General features: G+C 44.2%; 1 pseudogene; it reads left to right on the top strand.

The window, feature by feature from the left end:
• Positions 1–1,391: 1,391 nt before the first annotated feature.
• LOC118858471 lies at positions 1,392–24,502 on the top strand (annotated as a pseudogene).
• The last annotated feature ends 411 nt before the right edge of the window (positions 24,503–24,913 follow it).

Consider the following 24,913-nt stretch of genomic DNA (forward strand, 5'->3'; position numbering starts at 1 on the left):
GAATACTCCAAGCGAGTTTTATGGTTTCATGTTTATGAGTTTCATGAAACTCTGCATAATGCATTCATGGAAACTCAGAAAGACTTGATTTGAGGAACAGCAAAGTAAGCAGAAATAGGAGAACCATTTAAATGAAGACCACAACATGAAACTGAAAGATTTTAGAAGTGTGATCAACATAGTGACCAATCATGACTTTAGAAAACTGACATGGTGAGAGGTGAAACCCAAACTGTAGCTTCTGTGCAGTGAAGTGGTGGATAGAGATATGAAAGGAGGTATAAGTTTTCAGAAGAGACCAAAATATTGATTCTTTTTACTTGACTATATTTGTCACAAGGAAGGGGATTCAGTGGAAAATAACCGTGATTATTAGAAAAGATTAAAGAGCATTGAAAAAAAAAAACTTTAAAAAAAGAACATGGGCTGTCACAGGTTAGCTCTTAGGACACAGAATGTCTGCGCTTTAAGGGCCCTTAGAACATTTAAAGAGGACCTTAGAATGTCAGAACTGGAAGGGCCCTTAGAACTCAAATTGTCAGAGCTGGGCAAGACCTCAGAAGATAACAATGCCAGAACTTAGAAGGGGTTACATTAAAATTTAGAATGTCAAAACTTTAAAGGACCTTAGAAGACAGGAGGGTGAATGAAGAGACCTTGAGGGGCAGCTAGGTGGCGCAGTGAGTAGAGCACCGGCCCTGGAGTCATCAGGCCTCAGACACTTGACACTCTTACTAGCTGTGTGATCTTGGGCAAGTCACTTAACCCCAATTGCCTTGCCTTCCCCTCTCAAAAAAAAAAAGAAAAGAAAAGAAAAGAAAGAAAAAAAAAGAATAGACCTTGAGACAATGAATGTCAAAGGTGGACAGGACATTAGAAGATAGGATGTCAGAGCCAGGAGGAATCTTAGAACACAGAAAAATCAGAGTTAGGAGGGCCCTTAGAGTAAAGAATGGTAGGGGTGGGAGAGACCTTAGAATCCATCTAGTCTCGGCATTCTTGATATTTTTTGTATCTTGGACCACTTTGGCAGACTGGGGAAGTCTCTGTACCCTGCTTCAGAAAAATGCTTTTAAGTGCATAAAATAAATACACAGAATTATAAGGAAACGAATTAAATTGAAGTAAAGGTAGAGGGGACCCCCTAAGATCTATCCAGGGACCCTAGGTTATGAACTCCTGATCTAGTCCAATCCCCTCATTTTACTGATGGGAAAACAGAGGACCTCAACTAAAATCAACCAAGATTAATTGTGTAGGGCTGAGGGTGGGGCGGGGCTGGAGCTTGTCCTGGGGGCTGAGGCTCTGGGAGGGGCCAAGGGGCTGGGGGAAGGGCCTGGCCCGGCTGCAAGCCTCCTCCAGTTGCTGCTGACTGTCTAGAGAAAGAAAACTACCGGTCCCGGGAGCTGCAGCTGCTGCCGCTGGGACGTCGCTGTCTCCTGCTGGCCATGGATTCCTCCTGCTGCCGAGGGCCGTTCCGCCTGTTGGGCCTCCTGCTCTGGGTACGAGCTGCCTCCAGGCCTCGCTTGGAGCTCCTGGAGCTACGAGCTGGGCTGGGTGTGGCCGAGGGGCTCAGGTCGGGGGCGGGGGCGCTGGCTTGACACTTTCGGTTTTAATTCACCAGTTTTCCTCCACCCCACCCGAGCGATTCCTGCGGGGTGCCGGGAAGCCCTGGTCTTCGAGCCGGGAGACGTGGGCTGTAGTCCCGGCTCCGCTATCAGTTCGCCGTGTGACCTTGTCCAAGTCCCACCTCTTTTCTGGGCCAGGGTTTCTCCGTCCGTAAAGTGAGGGGGTATTGGCCCGATGCGAGAGCACTTTTCAGCCCTGACAGTCTCGGACTCTTGTTTTATGGGTTTGGGTAAGTGAACACCTGGGGCAGTTAGTGAGGTGTGTCTAAGAAAGGTGACTGACCCGGGGCTAATTATTGTTACTGTAACCTACAAACCAGGGCAGCCACTTTAGGAGAGGGTGGAGGGGAGGGGAACACCCGATCTCTGCCAAAGGGAAGAAGAGGGCTTATATACTCGTTATGCTTGGCCCCAAAGGGCAGAAATAGGACCTTTGAGGTTGGGGCTGGGGTGGGACTGGTAACTGGGAGGGAGACAAGCTCCAGTTAAGGAAAAGCTTCCTGATTATTGCAGCGGTCCAAAAGGGCAAAAACTGCCTCCAGAGGTGGTGAGGGCCTCCCCATCTGCCCTGCTCCCCTCCGATCTTCAAGCAGACCTGGATTGAATTTGTGGAACGTGTTGTAGAGAGGGATTTATGTTGAAATATGGATTGGACTCCTTGCCTCTTGAGTCTCCTTCCAGCTCTGGTATTCTGTGATTGTGTCGGGGTGAGGGAAAGGGTGAGGGGAGAGGGAGAAGGAGAGAGGGCCTGGAAGCAGGGAACACCAGAACCCCAACGGGGGGAGAGAGAGGAGTGACCGGGGAAAGGAGGTGAATTCTGAACCTGTGATTTAATCTGTGTGAGGGAAACTCCTAAGTCTGTAAAAAAAAAAAACCCTACTTCTGCAAATACAGATTAACATTGAGAGGGTCAGTGACTTGGCTGGGCCCACAAAGCTAGTGTGTGTCAGAGGAAGTACTGGAACTTAGGTCTTCCTGACTCCAAAGCTGGCCCTCTATCCACTATGCAGTATGGTGGAGGTGGTACAAGTTGTTGTAGTGCTTATTCTTGGCCCTATTTTAGCAATAAAAAACTTGTAATGAACACAGTATAACAGCTACATTGTTTGATGGGCAACTATGAATGACCTGGCTCTCATGAGCAATACAGCGATTCAAGACAATTACAAAAGACATGATATAAAATGCTGTCCACATCCAGAGAAGGAACTATGGTGTCTGAATGCAGATCAAAGCAGACTATTTTCACTTTTTTTGGTTTTTGTTTTTCTTGGTTTTTCCCTTTTGTTCGGTTTCTTCTTTCACAACATGACTAATGTGGAAATATGTTTAACATGATTGCACATGTGTGACCTATATCAGATTGCTTGCTCTCTTGGGGAGGGGTCATGGGAGGGCAGGAGAAAAAATTTGGAACTCAAAATTTTATTAAAAAAATGAATGTTGAAAATTATCTTTCCATGTAATTGGAAAAAATATTATTTTTAAAAAACCCAACAACTTGTAAGTCCAGCTATGGGACCACCTGCCTCCAAAGTCAGTGCCTCACTCATTTGAGGAACAAAGATTTTCCTTTGATTTAATTGAACTGGGAGGGGGAAATCCTTCTCTGATTTCATCCCCCAGCCTGACCAGCTCTCTGTAGCCCTGCTGTTTGTTTCTCCTTCCTTCCCTCCCTCCCCTTTCCTACTTTTACCCCCAAGCAAAGCAACTCCTACCAGTCATGGTAGAATTTTCTTGTTGGGCTAAATCACACCAGCACACTCCCTGCACCCCCCACCCCATGCTTGAACTCTGTCCTGGCTGCAATGTGGTGCCCTACCTGCAACATGGGAGGGTCATGGACTAGGTGGTCTCCAAGATCCCACGTTCCATGTTCTAGTGATCCTTTCAATCAAGTCCCTAGTGCTGAGTCAGCCAATTGTGACAGTGGAATATGTGAGCTCTTTGAAAGCAGGAACTCTTTTCTATTCCAAACGTTACCTAGCACATTGCCTGGCACAAGTAGACACAATAAATGTTTGTTAGATGGTCTTCTTGTTCTTTTCTTGAAATTATTTATAAGCTCTCTGCAGCTTTCTGCAGCTCTCTACAATTTCAAGGAATATTTTTGCCAAGTCTGTGTCCTGAGCTTGTAAAAGCTTGTGTGTATGTATAGTAAGGATGACAACAACAACCTTTAGTCAGCAAGTCTGGCCATCTCTGCCCCCATATACATCTCCATTCATGTGGCCAATATCTTTAGTCAGCCCTTCTGTCTGCCACTTAGACTATTTTAATAGGCTCCATAATGGTCTCCCTGCCTCCAATCTCTCCAAGCTACCTTCCACACTGCTTGCTAATTTACTTCAATTCAGTGAGCATTTATTGAGGATCCACCCTGTGCCAGGCATTGTGTTAAATGTTGTCTAGGATCAAATAAAAATGAGAATATATTCTTTGGGAGAGAAACAACACAAAGCCTTCCTTCCCTCCTTGAAGCCTTCCCTGATTCCCCACAGTTGAAAGTCTTCTCTCTTTCCTCAAATACAGCTATGCCAGATGTACCCGGTCTTCCTAATGCATGGTTCTAATCATGTGACTTCCCAGCTGAGGAACCTTCAATGTCTCTCTATTGCCATTAGGAAAAGGCACAGATTCCTTAGTCTGGCATTCAGGGTCCTCTGCAATATGGCTACAACCTATCTTTCCTGGTTTATTGCACATGATTTTCCTTTATCCCCTTTACATACTCCATATTCTAGCCAGGCTGGAATATAGCTGTTCTCTGAGCCTGCCATGCCCTCTCCTGCTTTTGGGAAAGCCATCCCCTGCCTAAAATGAGCTCCCTCTTCATCCCCTTCATCCTTGTCTTTCTTCTAGGCTTAACTCAGCTGCCACTTCCTTAATCAATCAGTAAGCATTTATTAAGCACCAGGCCCTGCTAGAGATACAAATACAAAATGAAACAACTCCTGTCCTCAGGGAGCCTATATTCTGCTTGGGGAAGACAACATGTTCACAGAAAGATACAGGAAATGGACCCAAAAATTACACAGGGGAGGGTGGGCACTCCCACCTGGAGGAAATCAGGCATAGACTCTTGAAGGAGGTAGCCTTGAAGGTTCTAACAGGGAGAAGTGAAGGGGGAGAGCATTTCCAGGATTGGGAACAGCCTGGGCAAAAGTGTGGAAATAGGATATGCAATGTTGTGAAGCAGGCCAAGTCCACTGGAGCACAGAATGCGTGAGGGTAAATTATGTATAATCAACCTAGAAAGAAAGGCTAGAGCCAGATTCTAAGGAGCTTTAAAGGTCAAATAGAAATTTGTGCTTTTAACCTAAAAGAATAGGGAAATCCCCGAAGCTCCTTGTACAAGAGTGGTAACCTGATCATGGGCTTCAGGAGCATCAGTACCAGTCTTCACTGACAGCTGAGAGAATTCTCCTTCCTCAAGTTATCTTAGGACGTTTGGTCTGGGTTCCTCCTCCTGCTCACTTCCCCACCACCCCTGCACACACTCCATCTTGTATTCTAATCAGCTGTTTCATACTTCACCACCCCCAGCCTGTCAGAACCCCCAAACAGTACAAGCTCCTTGGGGCAGGCAAATTTTCTTTTTGGTATCCTTAGTAATAAGCATGGAACCGTGTATTCAATAAGTGTTTTATCGATTAGCTGGGCAGCCTTTCCAAGAACTCAGAAATGAGCATGGTGGTACTTTCCATTGTTGGGGGTTGGGGTTGAAGATTTCCAGGTTTCCTATGCGCTCGTGTAATATGGACATGCCTAGAAAACCTGCTTTCTTCCCTTCCTTTCCATATTACTGTGGCTGGAAGTGTCTCCCCCCTCATCATCTACCTTATTTCAAGTTCCAGCTAAAATCCCACCTTCTACAGAAAGCCTTTCCTTATATCTTACATGCTTTATCTCTGTTGAGTATTTTCAACTTAGCCTGTCTATATCTTGTTGTACATAAATGTTTGCATGTTGTCTTCCCCATTCAACTGTGAGCTCCTCTAAGGCAGGCACCATCTTTTGCCTTTTTTGTATCCCCAGCACTTAACACAATGCCTGGTCCATGGTAGGCATTTAATAAATGTTTATGGACTGAGTAATTGACATATGGCTCTTATGTTTCAGGGAGCAGCAGTTGTCATGGCTTGGGCTGGGGTCTCAGCCCTAAGAACCCACAGGAGCTATCAGGATTTCTGTGACAATCCATTCTTGGAGGTGCTGGGCTGTTTGGTAGTGGCCACAGCTCCACTGCTGCTGCTTACTGGGGGCCTGGCTCTATGCATCTCCCGTTGGAACGCTGGTCCCTGGCAAGGCATGGTGAGTATGCCTTCGGCTTGGGGGCAGCTCTTTTCTTTCTCTTACATAGGCCCCTTGCAGAATCAAATGCCTCTTGTCTTATCTCTCTGCTGGGAGCCTAGTACCTTGTCAGATTGTTCAATGGACAAGCATTTATTAATGCTCAGTGCCAGGTACTCTGATGGGTTCAGGGGCTATATATACAATAAAAAATGAAATAATTCCTACTCTCAAGGAAAGAGTAGGGACCCTATAGTCTATTCTTTTTTATAAATTTGCTTTTATTCTGGGAGCGAAGATGGCTGCAGGAAACCAGAGACTAGCGTGAGCTCGCAGCCGAGTCCCTCCAAAAACCCATAAAAAATGGCTCTGAACCAATTCTAGAACTGCAGAACCCACAAAAACAGCAGAGGGAAGCAGGGCTCCAGCCCAGGACAGCCTGGATGGTCTCTGGGTGAGGTCTATCCCACACGGAGCTGGGAGCTGGGAGCTGGGAGCAGAGCAGAGCCCAGCGTGAGCAGCGTGGACCAACCAGACCAGGAGCCGTGCAGAGCGTGCCCTAGCGCCCTGAATCAGTGAGCTGTGGCAGTTACCAGACCTCTCAACCCACAAACACCAAAGACAGCGGAGAAAGTTAGTGGGAAAAGCTACGGGAGTGGAAGGAGTTCATGGTTGGGCTACCGGCCCGGGCAGCGAAGGTAGGGCAGCTACAGCTGCATTTGCTTCTGGCCCCAGGTCCACCTGGTGGGAGGAATTAAGTGGCAGATCATAGCAGGAGTGCACAGCCTGCTGAAGATCTAAGCCCAGTCTGGGTTGGGGGTTCTTGGGGAAGGAGTAGTGCTGGTGTGGCAGAGCTGGCACATCCCCCCCAAACGTGGAACATAGAACTCTCTAGTCTACAAGCAGTCATACCCCGCTGAAAAACTCAAGGATCAAGTTAGTTGGTTGGGAATATGGCCAGGCAGCGAAAACGCACCCAGATTCAGTCTCAGACTTGGGATTCTTTCTTTGGTGACAAAGAAGACCAAAACATACAGACAGAAGAAGTTAACAAAGTCAAAGAGCCTACAACAGAAGCCTCCAAGAAAAACATGAACTGGTCCCAGGCCATGAAAGAGCTCAAAAAGGATTTGGAAAAGCAAGTTAGAGAAGTAGAGGAAAAATTGGGAAGAGAAATGAGAATGATGCGAGAAAACCATGAAAAACAAGTCAATGACTTGCTAAAGGAGACCCAAAAAAATACTGAAAAATGTACTGAAGAAAACAACACCTTAAAAAACAGACTAACTCAAATGTCAAAAGAGCTCCAAAAAGCCAATGAGGAGAAGAATGCCCTGAAAGGCAGAATTAACCAAATAGAAAAGGAGGTCCAACAGACTACTGAAGAAAATACTACCTTAAAAATTAGATTGGAGCAAGTGGAAGCTAGTGACTTTATGAGAAATCAAGATATTATAAAACAGAACCAAAGGAATGAAAAAATGGAAGACAATGTGAAATATTTCATTGGAAAAACCACTGACCTGGAGAATAGATCCAGGAGAGATAATTTAAAAATTATTGGACTACCTGGAAGCCATGATCAAAAAAAGAGCCTAGATATCATCTTTCAAGAAATTATCAAGGAGAACTGCCCTGATATTCTAGAGCCATAGAGCAAAATAGAAATTGAAAGAATCCACCGATCGCCTCCTCAAACAGATCCCAAAAAGAAATCTCCTAGGAATATTGTCACCAAATTCCAGAGCTCCCAGATCAATGAGAAAATACTGCAAGCAGCCAGAAAGAAACAATTTGAGTATTGTGGAAACCCAATCGGAATAATCCAAGATCTGGCAGCTTCTACATTAAGAGATCAAAGGGGTTGAAATACGACATTCCAGAGGTCAATGGAGCTAGGATTAAAACCTAGAATCACCTACCCAGCAAAACTGAGTATCATGCTCCAAGGCAAAATATGGATTTTCAATAAAATAGAGGACTTTCAAGCTTTCTCAGTGAAAAGACCAGAGCTGAATAGAAAATTTGACTTTCAAACACAAGAATCAAGAGAAGCATGAAAAGGTAATCAAGAAATAGAACAAGAAAAAGAAATTGCAAGGGACTTACTAAAGTTGAACTGTTTTGTTTACATTCCTACATGGAAAGATGATGTGTATGATTCATGAGACCTCAGTATTAGGGTAGCTGAAGGGAATATGCATATATATATATATATATATGCTTATATATATATGTAAAAGTGAATGTGTATGTATGTATATATGTATGAGTATATATATATATATATATATATATATAGAGAGAGAGAGAGAGAGAGAGAGAGAGAGAGAGAGAGGACACAGGGTGAGTTGAAGATGAAGGGAAGATATCTAAAAGAAATAAAATCAAATTAAGGGATGAGAGAGCAATATATTGAGAGAGGGAGATAGGGAGAGATAGAATGGGGTGGATTATCTTGCATAAAGGTGGCAAGAGGAAGCAGTTCTATGGGAGGAGGGGAAAGGGCAGGTGAGGGGGGAATAAGTGAATCTTGCTCTCATCAGATTTGACCTGAGGAGGGAATACCATACATACTCAATTGGGTATCTTACCCCACAGGAAAGAAGAGGGAAGAAGATAAAAAAAGGGGGGATGATGGAGGGGAGGGCAGATGGGGGTGAAGGTAATCAAAAACAAACACTTTTGAAAGGGGTCAGGGTCAAGGGAGAAAATTCAATAAAGGGGGATGGGTTGGGAAGGAGCAAAATACAGTGAGTCTTTCGCAACATGAGTATTGTAGAAGGGTTATACACAATGATACACATGTGGCCTGTGTTGAATTGCTTGACTTCTTAGGGAGGGTGGGTGGGAAGGGAAGAGGGGAGAAAATTTGGAGCTCAAAGTTTTAAAAACAGACATTCAAAAAAAAAAAGTTTTTGCATGCAACTAGAAAGTAAGATACACAGGCAATGGGGCATAGAAATTCATCTTGCCCTATAAGAAAGGAAGGGAAAAGGGGATGGGAGGAGAGTGGAGTGACAGAAGGGAGGGCTGACTGGGGAACAGGGCAACCAGAATATACACCATCTTGGAGTGGGGGCGGGGTAGAAATGGGGAGAAAATTTGTAATCCAAACTCTTGTGAAAACCAATCCTGAAAACTAAATATGTTAAATAAATTTTTTTAAAAAATTTACTTTTATTCTAAACTTAGATACCAAAAAAGAACATTTCCAGGAGCACGGCAGAATACAAATTTGAAAATATACAATCGGTGTTATATGCTACTTTCAAAATTGTCCTTTTTGTGTGTGATTCCTTCTGTTCTTCCTTCTGAATGGCCTCGAGTCCTTTAAGTCACCCTCCACCCAGCTGCCAGTTCAGTTCGATTCAGAAATTCAATTCTTTGGTTTTTAAAAGGTTACAATTAACTTAATGCTAATATCCCAATATGTATCCTCCCACACAAGAACCCTCCGTTGTGACAAAGAAAAAGAGTTGTGCAAAACCAGGAGTCAGGAAGACCTGAGTTCAATTCCAGCCTCAAATGCTTCCTAGCTGTGTGACCCTGGGAAAGTCATTTAACTTCTGATTGCCTGACAAGATGGATCCACTGCATCTGCTGGAGAAGGAAATGGCAAACCCCTCCAATATCTTTACCAAGAAAAACCCCAAACGGGGTCACAAAGGGTCAGACACAACTGAAATGTGAATTGTGAAATTGTGCAATGAACAATGTGAATTAAACAACATTCCACTCCTGTAGTCCACCACCTTTCTCTTGAGAGAAGGAGCATGTTTTCCATTGTCTTGCCTCAGGAAGCAACGTCAGTCATCAAAATTAATCGAAGTTCAGATATTTTCATTGACATGATTGTAGCCATCTATTATAGGGCCACTAGGTGGCGCCATAGTGCATAGAGTGCTGGGCCTGGAGTCTTCCTGAGTTCAAATGTGATCTCAGACTCTTTACTAGCTGTGTGATCCTGGGCAAGTCAGTTAACCCTGTTTCCCTCAGTTCCTCATGCCTAAAATGAGCTGGAGAAGGAAATGGCAAATAACTCCAGTATCTTTGCCAAGAAAACCTCAGATGGAATCACGAAGAGTCAGACCCAACTGAACAACAAAAGCCATTGTGAACATTTTCCAGGTTATGTTTTCTTCACTTTGCAAGCATCCTCTCAAGAGTCTTAAAGAGTAAATTCCTCACTTGTTTTTTCCTAAACTAAAACGCTATCCCATTACATTTATTTGTCACAGTTTGTTCATACATTCTCCAATCGATAGGTTTCTACTTTGTTCCCAGTTTTTTGCTGCCACAACAAGCACTGCTGTTGGTGGGGTGCTTGGGTGCTATTGCTTGGATCCCGCTTCCAAGATCACATTTCTCCCTACTCTCAAAACACTATCCCTGACAGTTTTCTCCCTAGCCCCAGGATACTATGCCTAGCAATCACTCATGAGTGGGACCCAGTGAGGCAAACTATCTCTCCTTTACAAGAACAAGTTGACCTCTGTAGAATTTCCCTTGTGTGAACAAGACTATCTTGTACCAGCAGAACTATCATGTACTGATCCCCACGGTTACCAATCCAGAGGTCAAGTTGTGAACATCACCTCCCAAGCTGTCTTGTTACAGATGTAACAGACCAAAAACACACCCCGTAGGAACACCTTCCCCCTCTTGGGGTCCTTTGCAGCTCCAGTAGTGAATGACACCTGTGACCAAGGTTGTATGTTGTCACCGAATTAGCATACTTGCCACATAATCCACACTTTTCCTATATAACCTTTAGCCTCATTCCTGTTAGGTTGCAAGTTCCCTAAGGAGCTCTGCCTGCCATATTAGCATTACAATAAACCTTTGCCAATATGACTTAAAGAATGCTTGAGTCTGTGAATTCATTCCAGATGACCCTTTCCTGTACCTTGGTCCTTGAGGGATCCCTGAATCTCTCAAACTGCATCACTGTAACCATGTTGATGTCTGTAGCACTTTTTATTTTCTTTCTTTGACCTCCTTGGAGACATATGCCCAGTGGCGAGATCACTAGGTCAAAGCATATGAACAGTTTACTGACTTAAAAATTATAATTCCAAATTGTTTCCCAGAACAACTGGACAAATTCCTAAGTCTGCCAATGGTATATTAATGTGTGCATACAAAAGCCTTTCGCCACCAACGTACCATAAGGTAGCGTGAGTTTTATCACAATTTTACAGATAAGGAAACTAAGGCTCTAAGAAATAAAGTGCTTTGCCTGGTTGACCCATTAAATAGTTGGGGACCTGGGACCTGACTGGTCCAAGAGACCAGTGCTTACTATGGTAGGCTGGACTCTGATGGAGCATATTCTTCTACCTCAGGGATTCAAGAGGTGCAGAGATAGGGCATGGTATGATCAACACAGAGGCAAAAAGCCCAGTAGAGAAGTGTCGGCTTGGCATCTCAAGATGTTGGTTCAAACATTACCACTGCTTTTTACTAGCTATGCGGCCTCAGGCAAGTGATTAAACACCTCTAGGCCTCATTTTCCACATCCACAAAATGAGAAAGTTTGGACTAGAATCTAGAGTCCCCTTAATAAAAGGATTTGTTCTGTGAAGTTTGGATTGAGTCAAAGAGCTGCACTTGAGGACCTAGAGGGCCACATGTGGCCTCAAGGTTGCAGATTTCCCCACCCCTGGACTAGATGATCTCTAGGGTTCCTTGGCAGCTCCAGATCTATCCTGGTGCATGGGGATTGAAAGCCAGCCTTGGCATCAAGAAAACTTGAGCATAAGTTCTAGCTCTTATACCTATAGGCTGTGTGGCCCTGGCCAGGTCAAGGTTAAGCACTCAGTCTCCCTCCCCCAAGTCACTAAGACTAAGTTGCAGAGTGGGTGCTGATCTACATGGTAATGGGAGTTTCTTAACTGAGCCCTATCTATCAATGTAATCACAACTCTTGTCGAGAAAAAAAATCCAGAATGAGGCAGGAAACAGTTGCATAGTTCTCTGCTGGATCCAAGCCCGCCTGATCACGAATCTCCTTAACATCTTCCCTGAAAAGTGACTATGGAGCCCGTGCTTGAAGATTTTCAGTGGTAGGCCCCCTCCTTTTGTTTTGTTATTTAGGTGCTTCAGTCGTGTCTGACTCTCCATGACCCCATTTGGGGTTTTCTTGGAAGGGATACTGGAGTAGTTTGTCATGTCCTTCTCCAGCTCATTTTACAGATGAGGAAACTGAGGCAAACGGGGTGAAGTGACTTGCCCAAGGTCACACAGCTAGTAAACATCTGAGGCCAGATTTGAACTCAGGAAGATGCATCTTCCTGACTCTAGGCCACTGTGCCACCTCACTGCCCTATGGGCTACCCACTCCTCCTCCAGAACAGCCCATTCTATTATAGGATGACTGTCAATGCTAGGATGTTTTTTCCTTATGTTAAACTAAAATCTTCCTCTTATAACTTTCCCCATTGTTCCCAAGTTGGGCATTCTCATGTTTGCCTTCTCCCCTCCTGGCTAACCATCAGTCAGTCACCAAGCATTCTGTAAGGACCTACTCAATGTAACTGTCAGCCCTGAAGGAGCTTACATTGTATCAGGGAGTCAACACGTACAGGTAGAAGTCGATACCAAAAAGCTACAACGTAATGTTGATAAGGAGGTACAAGTAGTTGCGAGAAGACCTCCATGAAGATGGTGCTTGAGCGTTAAAGAAAGCTAAGGCTTCAGAGAATTCTAAGGAAATTCTAAGAGAGGGTGAGGAGAGAGGATACTCTAGGCATGGTCGATAGCATGGGGGTGGGAGATGGAGTCAAGAAGACCAGTTTTACTGAAACAAATTCAAATAGTACATGACAGAATCATTTATAATAAGGCTGGAGAGGTGGGTTGGGGCCCAGTTGTAAAGGGCTTTAAATGACAAGCAGGAATTTGTCATTTGATCCTAGAAGTAATAGGGAGCCACTGGAGGTTTTTGGGGTATGTGTGTGTGAGTGACATGGTCGGGTGTATGCTTTTGGAATATCACTTTGGCCGCTGAATGGAGGATGGATGGGAGAGGGGAGGGTCTTGAGGCAGAGAGACCAATTGGAAGACTATTGCAAAAGGCAAGGTAAAAAGTAATGAGAGTTTGGACTAACGAGGTGGCCACCCTCCATTCTTTCAACCTACCCTGATATGCTATGGTTTCCAGTCTCCTTTTCATCTTGGTTACCTTCTTCTGGGAGAACTCTGGCTTCCCAATATTGTAACAGTCAAAATAAGGTAAACCAAGGCACAAAGTTCTGAGCATGACCAATTTATTAGTAGAGCATGAATTTACTAATAAGTGGGATCTCAGCTTCCCCAGCAAAGCTAAGACCCTGAATGAGAGGGACAACTCTTTTTTATAGTTTTAGGGGGTACGGAAAAATAGGAAGGCTAGCTTCATGGGTGAAAGAAAATATGATTGGATGGAAATTGGGAATGAAGGCTAAAATAACAACCGCTTCTCTTTCCTCCCCGTGACTAAGAAATAATCACTGTTTGGGTCCAGCTGCATCTACGAGGACAGAGATAGCAAACCAGACATCTTTGGATAACAAACCAGACATCCTTGAAGGATAGTTTGGTGGGGTAAAGATACTAGGCCAGACTCCCTGGGGTCCACCTATATCTTTCGAGAATAACAGAGTTCCTGTCAGAAGAATAGAACAGTGATTAACAGGAGAATTGGATTTTTAAACTTAACTCATTACAAGCCCACTAAGTTTCTGAATTAAGTTCAGAGGCAAAGAATCAGGACTTAGGCAGTTGCAGAACAAAATCAACTAACTGTGAGTGGGACCAAATGAAAAAGACACTGAATCATCCTATTTCAATATATTTTTTTTTCACAGCCAAAGAAAAACAAAGTTTATTACAGCTTTGCCATAATGGGTTTTCTTAAGAAATCTCACCATTTGTGATGCTCGTTTCCACAAGCCAGCCAGATTCAATCAACTGAGCTAGATTGAATCTGAGCCCAATATATTTCTTAAAGTGTGGTCCTATGACTGGACCTAATACATGCTACATGCTAATGAGGGCAAAGTACAGTGGAACCTCCTGTGCCTTGGACACTAGGCTTCATACACCTTAAGACTGCCATCTTGCTCTGAGCTTGTAGTATATCGAGACCCATGGATCTTTTTCAAATGACTCATTGCATAGGATGCTTCCCACTCTCTATTTGAGCTGCTTCTCCCATGTCCTGGAAAAGCAAATACCCCTCCACAATTCCCAAGTAAATTACAGTCTCACTTTACCAGCTAACAGAAATCTAATCTGGTCTAGCCCAACAAATGCTTGTTAAGCCTGTGATATACAAGGTGCTAGGGCTACAAAGATAAAATGGAAAAACAGTTCCTGCCTTCAAGGAGCTGATATTCTAATGGAAACAGCCAATTCTTGGCTCTAATATTTACTAGCTTTGTGACCTTGGGGAAATAACTTTCCTTTCCTGCAGGCTCAGTTTCGCCCTCTTTAAAATGGGGATACTTTAAAATGTGATACTTCTTTCGGAGTCTAGTTGTTAGGAAAATGCTTCATAAACCGTTAAGCCTCATGGAAATAGGGAATATTATTATTATTTTAGATGATGACAATAGTTTTAACCTAAAGTTCTAGATTTCTCCCATTTCTTTTGATGTCCTGTAACTGCGTATTTGTAATTGGCTCATGTTTGGAAGTCTTTTTCTTTTTAGTTAAGAGACTTTGGAATAAAAAACCAGTAATGATAACTCTAATTTCTATAGCATTTTGAGGTTTACAAAGCAGTTGCCTTGCAAAATTCTTTTGGGTTAGAGAGTACAGAGAGCATTTTCCCATTCGTAAATGAGTCCTAGAGAAAGGGAGTAGTTTTGCCCAGGGTCACACAGCTTGTATAGATGGCAAGACTGAGATTTGAATGCAGGTCTCTTGACTTTCATTCCATCACCCTTTTGGCCACTTTCCCTGCCCTCTTAGAGCAATCTGTGTGTTGTGCCTTGGCAAAGGGTAGTTCTCCCATATTCTCACTAAACAGCCTCGTGCTTTCTCTCCTATCTTCTCTCTCAGTTTCTATATGGGGTCGTGGTTCTGCTTTGCATGGAAGCCTCTTCTGCTGTCCTGGCACGCACCTCCTCCTGCAAGGTAAGTCTCCTATAGAAAGGACCAAGCCTCCAATAGCTTTCATTTTAGACAACTGCTATTTGGGTTCAGGGGCATCAGGAAGACCTGAGTTCAACTGTGGCTTCACACACTTACTAGTTGTGTGACCTTGGGCCAGTCACTTAACCCTGTTGACTTCAGTTTCCTCATCTGTAAAATGAGCTGGAGAAGGAAATGGCGAACCATACCAGTATCTTGGCCAAGAAAACCCCAAATGGGCTTATGGAGAGTTGGACATGACTGAAATAACTGAACAATAACAATTTGGGATGAAGCCTAAAGAAGTCGAGAGGTGGATCTTAGGGGTCTGTGCCCTGAGTGATCGTGAAAGTGGCCTAGGCATGTTGGTGGGCTTTGAGGGTCAGAAGATCTCAACTCTAGAACCAGAAGGGACCTCAGAGGCAATCTAGTCCATCCCTCTCATTTTATAGATATGGAACTGAGTCAAAGAGTGGTTGAGTGACTTGCCCAGGGTCCCACAGCAAACCCGTTTCAGAGGTGGGACATGATTCCAAATTCTCTGATTCCAAGGCCAGTGTTCTTTCCATCATATCAAGCTGGAGGTGCAGACTCTCTGTGAATGAACAGCAGGCTAACAGACATAAGGTTTTAGAGTTACAAGGAACCTTAAAGATCAGTTACTATGACCCCTTTCGTTTGATAAGTGTGGAAACTGAGGCCTGGAGGAGCAGAGGGACCTTCCCAAGTTCATGTAAGCGACAGGAGCCAGACCCGGCTCTTCCAGTTCCAAATCTCAATTCAGATGCCAAACAGAGAAGTTTGTATTTTAATCTCCAGGCATTGGGAAACCACTGAAACTTCTTGGGCAGAGGAACAAAATGATCAGACCTGGGCCTTCTTTGATCTCTAGAACTTAGAGTGAGTATATGCTCCTTCCTCAAATTTCAAGACCCAGCAGGCTTCACTCTCTACCATCCTGTGTCTCCGTGGAATCAGGAAGCCTGCTCAGACAGTCGGGTGTTAATTCTTGATGAAACTGAGAAGCAGAAATCCCAGGGAGGTTGTGGAAAGGTCAACTCTGGTGAAGGTGAGAAGGTGTACCTAGGGAATCATGCTGCCTGAGAGGTGGGAGATAATAATAACTCCCATTTCTTTAGCCCTGTAAAGTTTACAAAATGCTCTTCTCCCAAATTCTCTGGATACTAGAGAGAATATCCTCCATTTTACAGGTAACAAAACTGAGGAAAGGAAAAAAGGTGAAAGGATGTTGTCACTTAACTGGTCAATGTCAGGACCTGGAATTCCAGCACAGGTCTTGTAACTCCAACTCCAGAACTTTTCCTACTCTATCTCCATTCTGCCTCTATGGATTCCTCTGAGGAGCTGAGAGCAATTAGGCCCCCAGGCTGTCAGTTCCTTTATTTGAGAGTTTTTCAAAGTACAATGTTCCTGGTTTATAGTGGGTGACTAACACATACTTATTAATTGACAAGTTGTACCCTTTCCCGTGTCCACCAAATGTCCCTGGGAATACAGTCTGATAGGTCATTACCAGGCCTAGGCATTCTTCATATACTGTACATTTCTTATGTCCCATTCCCCACCTAACAGTTTAGGTTACTTTTCCTCTAGAAATTAAATTCAGCATTAAATATTAAGTGCAGGCACTTAATTAATTAATAGTTAATTATTAAATAATAATAATTAATAATTATTATAGAATATATTAATTGTGTTAATTATATATATTTTTAATTTTATATAATACTATTAATACTAATTAATAATTAGTAATAATTAAGTGTTTGGGGGACCCAGTTTTTTGGATGCAAAGATGAAACATGGTTCAGTTCCTATCCTCAACAAGTTTGTGTTTTCCTAACTACGCGATCCTGGGCAAATCATTTAACCTCAGCTTCCTCATCTCTAAAAGGGGTTTAATGGTAGGTTGTTAGGATCCAATAAGGTTAATAATGTCCATGAAGCCCTTTACAAACCCTGCAGCACTGTGGTCATAACAGCCACCTTTATTATTCATGGTCTTCAGGTGTTTGAAGAGTTGTTGTTTAGTCCTAGAGCAGAAGTAGGAGGGAGGAGGCAAGTTATTCAGCTTCTCTGGGCCCCAGTTTTTTCGTATTTAACATGAAAGGTGATGTCTGAGCTTCCTTCCAGCTCTACAACTGGAGATCTTGTTATCCTAAGTTGAGGACTGGCAGGTTTAGCCCGTGTATCAAGAAAAAACACTCAGAGCTGCCCACAAGTGGAACAGAGTTCCTCCAGAGAAAGTGAGCTCCCCACCACTGAAGAGCTTCCAGTGGGAAGTGGGACATGACTTATTGGGACTGTTACAGATGGGGTTCTACTTACGTAGAGATTGAGCTTCCTTCCAGTTCTGGGATTCTGGGAGAGTTGGAGAGACACTGGGGAAGAGCTGTTGTTGATGTCTTGCTGAGATGGCAGGGTTGAAGGCTCAGGCTGACTGACTGAAGTTCAGATGTCTGAAAATTGGCCTGAAAGGCATCCCTTCATGTGTATGACCTGTGTCCTGCAAAGTAGAAGATGATCAGAGCAAAGGAGAGTTACATAAAATCCTCTAGGAAAGTTCAAAGAGGGAGAAATCACTTTCAGCTGAAGGAACAGAGAAAGCTCAGTGGAGGAGACAGAACCTGACCTGAGACTTAAAAGGAGAGGAGGCAGCCCAGAACAGTAGAAAGGATGCTGGATTTGGAGTCAGAGTCAGAGGCCCTGGGCTTGACCTGGGTGAACTATTTAATCTCTCTGGACCTCAGTTTCCTCATCCGTAAATGATAAAGTTGAGCTAGATAGCTCTAAGATGTCATCCTAGCACATGGAGAATCTATAATTCTATGTTTTGTAAAAGTGACTTCCCGGTTTATGGGGAAAATCCCTAGATAGGCAACCAGGAGACCTAGGTTCTAATCAGGGATGTGCTGGTATATATTTAACAAATAGCTGTCAAGAGAAAGAACGGGAGGAGAGGAGAGGAGGGAAGGGGAGGAGAGAGGAGAGGAGAAGGGAGGAGAGGAGAGGAGAAAGAAAGAAATGAATGTATGCTACTTTTAAATTGAATCCACCTTATTAACATTCTCCATCATTTTCTTAAGTCTAGACAATCAACAAAACAATCACTGAAGCCCTGATTTGTAACATTTGTAGTTTCAGAGGTATAAACTCTCACCCTGAAGATTTAATAATCATTTTGATCTGGCTTCAGTGCTTCCCTTGGTTCTAATCCTAGTTCTTCCACTAATATGCTGTGTGACTTTGGGCCAGTTGCTTCTCATTTCTTGTCCTCAGTTTCTTCCTCTGTTAAATGAGAGGGTTGGAGTCAACGTCTCTACTTTCAACACAGAGTCTTGTTTTATGGACCTATAAGCTACGGTTTGCTGAAGAGGGTACCAAGCTCAAGGGTACCAAGAGCGACTTTGGTAGGCTGAAACTGGGATTCAGCAAGCTGGGTTTGAATCCTGGCTCTGCCATTTACCACTTGGGAGACTTTGGGCAAGTCACTTCAGCTCCTCTCTGTGCCTCACTTTATCCATCTTTAAATGAGGGGCTTAGACTAGCCAGCCTCTAAATCCCTTCTAACCCAAAGCGAGGATGGGAGGATATTCCAGATCTGGGGGTGCTCTTTGTAAAGGCATAGAGGTAGGAGAGGGTGAGAGGAGATTGGGGACTTCGATTTGTCTACAATGTAGAGTATGTAATTTGGAGTACTGTGCCACAAAACTGAAAAAATAGGCCTCCATCAATGTATGGAGAGCCTTGAACACCAGAATCAGGAGATTCTTTGCAACTTTTTGCTACGATGAGTAGTGTTACTATGTTTATTTTTGTATAAACAGATCTTTTCCTGCTGGCAGTAACATCCTTTGTGGGTAAGAGCCCAGTGGGACTCCTGAACCCCTTTTATTTCTCGTACTTTTTGAAAAATGCATTTTTGTCAAACAGGAAGCAATAGACTGAAACCATTAAAAGTCAATTTAATAGAGATAACTGTAAAGTCCTTTGCTGGGGTTCTAAAAATCATATTCACAAGATGGTGGCATTGTGAAACTAAATTTAAGGGCTGCCAAATGTGAGTCAGAGGTGTGACACAACGATCCAAAAAGACCAATTCTATCCTAGGCTGTATCAAGACAAGACCAGTGGCCAGGAGGAGGGGGATGGTAGGGCTTTTGTACTCTGCCCAGCTCCAGCCACCTCTGGCGTACTGTGCATCTTAGTTCTAGGTGCCACATTTCAGGAAGGACATCGATGACCTGGCTAGGTCGGGAGAGGGAGGCACTGTGGGTATCTCTGAGGATAGGCTGTTGGCATACCCAGGACTGCTCTCCCTTTGTAAAATGTGAATGCTTCTGTCATTGTCAGAAAGATTGGGAGACACACGTGCTGGACGATTTTCTCCATCAGTATGGAAACCTGTCTGACCCCAAGACCAAAGCTGTTGATAGACTCCAAGAAGAGGTGAGCCTAGAAGAGAGATTTGGCTTCCTGGCTTCTTCTGTGGAAAGGACTGATGGGTCTGTTACTATCTGGTCTTCAGCCTGCCCACCATCCTTACATCACTACTCCTGGAACAAGTGATTGAGCAAAGCACTATTTACATTGTTTGTGCCTGGGAATGAGGATGGAGAAAGACACAGAGAGCTCTCTGATGGGGGTTGGGAGGAAGGAAAAGGGGGCAGGGAATGTGTGTGTGTCTGTATGCCTTTGTGGGGGTGGGGGGAGATAGTCACTGGTGGAGAGGGGGAGCAGAGAGATTGTAGGTCCTGAATCTCACCCCCTGAGAGCCACCTTCCAGGGCTCCTTCTCAAGCTCTCTGTGGTCCTTTTGTCTCTCCCAGCTGCAGTGCTGTGGGATTCACAATTACACGGACTGGAGGGTGATTGGCCACTTCTCTTCTCCTCTAAGCTGCTGTCAGAAGATCTTCTCAAATTGCACGGGTGACTTCAGCTCCTCTCAGCTACTGTATCAGGAGGTAACTGCTGGGGGGAGGGGAGCATTATTCTTAGTAATAGTTGCATTGACATGGTACTTCAGGGTTCACAAAGTGCTTTTGGATTTGAAACCTTCACAGCAGCCCTGTGGAGCCCTGTGGAGCCCTGTGGAGTAGTTACTGTATAACGCTTAATCAGTAAGTACAGCATGTCGTAGTGGACTTAAGCTTAGGAAGACCTGTGTTTGTTTTTGGTTTATTTTTTTTTTGGATGGGGGAAGGCAGGGCAGTTGGGGTTAAGTGACTTGCCCAGTGTCACACAGCTAGTGTATGTGTCAAGTGTCTGAGGCTGGATTTGAACTTAGGTCCTTCTGACTCCAGGGCCAGTGCTCTACTCACTGTGCCACCTAGCTGCCCCTGGAAGACCTGTGTTTGACTCTGGGTTCTGACCCTTACTGGCTGGGGGACCTCTTAACTTATCTGAGCCCAGGTTTCCTCATCTGTAAAATGAGGGTAGTCATACCTGGCTTTCATTAACTCTATCAACTGGTATTCACAAATGTAAGATCTGAATGTGGCTCCCTCTTAATGCTGAGTCCAGGGTGCCTCTTTGACATCCAACCTACTTGCCCCCAATACAGGAAAGAGACAACACTGGGCTCTTTTTGCCTCTCTGTCATCTCCAGGCATGGCCTTTGGGTGGCTTTAGGGTATCTCGCCTCTTCCTCCTAGCTACAGGGGCTTTGAGGGGAGGAATGGGAAAAACCCTACTGTGTGCAAAGGCGTATGTTTGCAATCTTGCTCATAGTAGGTGGAAAGAACTGAAACCTCTATCAGCAGGACAAGAAGAGAAGCCCACTTGAAATTCCTTGAGTTGATGCTGTATTTTTCACACAGCACACTCTGAAAAATATTCAGTGAATTGAACTGAGGTTGGAAGGGAGCTGTTTCTCTGCAAATTCTGTATTTGTATATTAATCAGATGACTTTATAGCTCTATGTGGACTTATTTTTGTAGCTGGTGTATTATGTGGTTCAAATCACCAATCCCTGGGCAAAGGCTGTAATGTTCCTCTCTCCAGAGGTCAAGACAGTATGTTACAGTGGGAAGAACTCTGGACATGGAGTCAAGGCACCTGAGTTTGATTTCTGCCTCTACCACATACTAGGGGAGGGAATAAATATTTATATGCCAGCTACTATGTGCTAAGCAATTTTAAACAAATATTATCTTATTTGATCCTCACAATAACCCTGTGAGGTAAGTGCTATTATTTTCCCCATTTTATAGTAGAGGAAACTGAGATAAAAACAGGTTAAATGACTTGCCCAGGGTCACACTGCTACTAAGTGGCTGAATTGAATAAATAAAAATACAATACAACATAGATAATGTTAATTTGTGATTTTCTAAGTCAACATGCAGCCTCAAGGGAGCAGTTTCTATTTGAGTTTGATATCATCAATCTAGTCCAACCCCATTCTTTTACAGATGAAGAAACTGAGGCCCAGAGTGGTTCAGTGACTTGCTCAGGGTTAACACCTAATAAGCGTCAAAGGTGACATTTGAACCCAGATCTTCTTCCTTCCGAGTCCAACAGTCTGTCCACCATTCCACTTTGATTCAACTTGAAATGGGTTAATAATATTTACTCCAGTCATGAGAAAAGCTTCTGTAAAGCATCAAAGGCTCCAGATTTGTGAGCGGTCACTGCTGTTATTGTTTGATTAGGGGTGTCTGCCAAAGCTGGAGCAACTTCGAAAGGTTGTCCTCGGCCATGTGTTCTGGTGCTGTGTTGGAGCTCTGGTTCTGGAGGTGAGTGCCTGACATGGGACACATCTTTCTCAAATTGGAGATGAGGACCCGTGTGCCATTTCCCATGCCTTCTCCTCTGGCTTGGGCTGTTTGGAATTTTGCCAGTCCTTCTGATTCCTAGCCATGTATATTTGATCATGTCATAAGCTTCTTGAAAGAGGAGTGGATGTCTTTATTTTCTTATGTTTACCGTCCCTCTCTACAGCACCCCCATCAAGTGCTGAGCGCTATGGTGGACACAGAGGAGGTGCCCTTATTTAGGGGGAGAGATGAGGATTATATAAACCTCAATAATATTTGTTTATATATTGTCACAAGGCGAGGGAGAGCAACGAGCATTTATTAATTGGCTATTATGCCAAGTACTATGCTAAGCCCTTTACAATTAGTCTCTCATTTGAGCCTCACAACAACCCTGGGAGGGAGTTGCTAATGTTAACCCCATCTTACAGATGAGGAAAAAGAGGCTAACAGGTTAAGTGACTTACCCAGGGTCATACAGCTAGTAAGTTTCTGAGACCAATTTTGAAGTTGGGTCTTCCTGTCTCCAAGCCTATTGCTGTATCAACTGCACCATTAAGTGAATTGCCCAGGAAGTGACTTGCCCAGGTTCCTACTGCCAGTTAGCATATAAGGCAGAATTTGAACTCAGATCTTCCTGACTCCAAATCCATTGTTCTAGCCGATGCACCTATTAAGTGACTTGCCCAGTAAGTGACCTGCCTAGTGTCACACAATATAGAAGCCAGGTCTTCCTGGCTCCCAGGCCATCTCTCTTCACCATGCTGCCTCTCATCGGATAGGACTGAATTGGAGAAGATAGGCTGGTCAGAGAAAGAGGAAGAATGGAATGAAATGGGTAATGTAATGGCACAAGGCTGAGAAAAGATGAGAGTTTTAAGGAGGGGAACGTAGCCATTGGTACTGGCTGAAAGGTTAAGAACAAAGGCAAAGGAGAAAAAAGATGGCTTTAAGAGCAATTTGAAGCACCATGGAGGGAAATGTTTCAGGGACAGGGTAAGGATGGAAGCCAGACTGCAAGGAACCACAAAGCGAGGGAGGAAGTTGTAAGCAGATAGACGCCCTGAATGTAGATGTCTAAGAAGGTTGGCCAGGAAAGGAAAGAGAAAGGTAAGATAGTAACTAAACACATGGGGCAGTGTCCAGTGAGAAGGGTTGTTTTTTAAGGGGGAGGGCAGTGACCAAAGCATGTCTGAAGGCAGAGGTCAGGGGAGAGAAGCAACTGGAGAGGAAGAAGGTTCACTTAGAGAAAGGCGACTAGACCTGGAGCCAAAAGAGGGTTCAGATACCAGTCCTACACTTAGAAGCATGATTTTAGGCAAGTCAACCTGGGCCTCACCTTCCTTTTTAGTAAAATTGAGATAATAAAGTTTGTGCTCCCCACCTCTTAGGGTTGTTGTGAGACAAGCATCTGATACAGATATGGGGCCAACAGCAACAATGTGAGTTCCCAAAGGAACCAAGAAGGGATGAGATTGACAGGAGAGATGCATGAGGTATCTTTGGATCCCTTGAGCTGAAGGAAAGGGAAGAACATAGATATAGAAGGATACTCTGAGATGCAACTAGTTGAGAAAGTTCTTGGCATGGGCTTCTCATGTCATCTTTTGGGCTGCCTTCCTCTCTCATCCTTCTTCCCTGAGACGTGCTAAAATATAACACAGTGAATCAGAGAAGTAGTAAGGAGGCATTGTGGTACAGTGGGAATAAGATTCTCTCCTCTCCTTTCCTCTCCTCCCCTCTCCTCCCCTCCCCTTCACTTCCCTCCCCTCTCCTCCCTTTCTCTCTCTCTCTCTCTGTCTCTCTCTCTCTCTCTCTCTCTCTCTCTCTCTCTGTCTCTCTCTCTCTCTCTCTCCCTCTCCCCCTCCCTCCCTACCCCCCCCCTCTCTCTTCCCCCCCTCTCCTCCCCTCTCCTCTCCTCTCTCTCTCATACATAGGTATATGTATACACACATATCTCTTTGTCTCTGTCTCTCAATGTATGTGTATATAAAACTTTGTAAACCTTAAGGTGCCATTTAAATGTTATCTGTTAATAATAATTACTAATTGGTAACTTGTCAAAAGGTTAGACTTTAATAAAATTTTGTTTTTATAATTGTTTTTACACTAAATTGGTGTTACTTCCTAGGTCTTTTAGTTCAGAGATCAGAGAATAGAACTGGAAGAGACCTTGGAGATCACCTAAGACCCATTTTATAGATAGTGACTTTGAGGTTCAGAGAGGTTAGTTAAGTCACTCGCCCAAGGTTATACAGGTAGTAAGTAGCTTATCAGGGGTTCAAATCTTGGTCTTCTGACCCCATAGCCAGTGCATTTTTGTCACTCTCCCAGACTACCTTTGTTTCACTTGCGTGGGTGACCCCCTGTTGGCTCTCAAGATAAGGTGGCAGTGGGGGATTTTGTTCTCACTGTGTTTAGAGTGCCTCCCAAGAAGATTGGTGTGGGATTTATAAGTAAACAGGCCTGCCTTGCCCACAGGCTACTGTCTTTTTTTCCCCCAGACCAGAGGGGGAGATAGAGGGGAAGATCCAGATGTATTACTTTCTCCTTGTTTTCCAGCTGTTTGCTGCATTCATCAGTGGATTCCTCATGAAGCAGTCACCACTTCCAGATTACCACATCTTGGAGTCAGGCCTGTATCCTTAGAAGGGCTTTTTCCCCATGGAAATGTGGGAGACCACTATTGCTTCATGGGCACAACTCAGGATGAGCGATGGAGCCCAGGTCTTCTGTGATGTCTGTTTTAAGCCCATCCAAGACCTTAGGTCTTGAGGAAAGTTGGTGATGGTTTCCCAGCCAAGCTGGGGTGCTCCCTCCTCACATGGGCACAAATCCAGCCCAGATGCCTGGTGTCAGGACCAGGCCAGACTGGTCCAACTGGGGAGAGCTGGCTTTCTCTGGACATTGGGTAGAGGATGGTAGAAAGACAAGCCAGTAGGCTGTGCAATTGAGTTATCCTTGTTTAGAAGAGAACTTCACTCAGTGCCTGACCCAACAGATGGACTTCCCCTACCTAATCTTCTCAACTTTTTGACATTCCTACTCCTTGTGGCCCTCACTCCTTCCCTTTCCTGTGCTCCTGGTTATTCC

The sequence above is a fragment of the Trichosurus vulpecula genome, chromosome 1, assembly GCF_011100635.1.
Source record: "Trichosurus vulpecula isolate mTriVul1 chromosome 1, mTriVul1.pri, whole genome shotgun sequence".
In the NCBI taxonomy this organism is placed as follows: Eukaryota; Metazoa; Chordata; class Mammalia; order Diprotodontia; family Phalangeridae; genus Trichosurus; species Trichosurus vulpecula.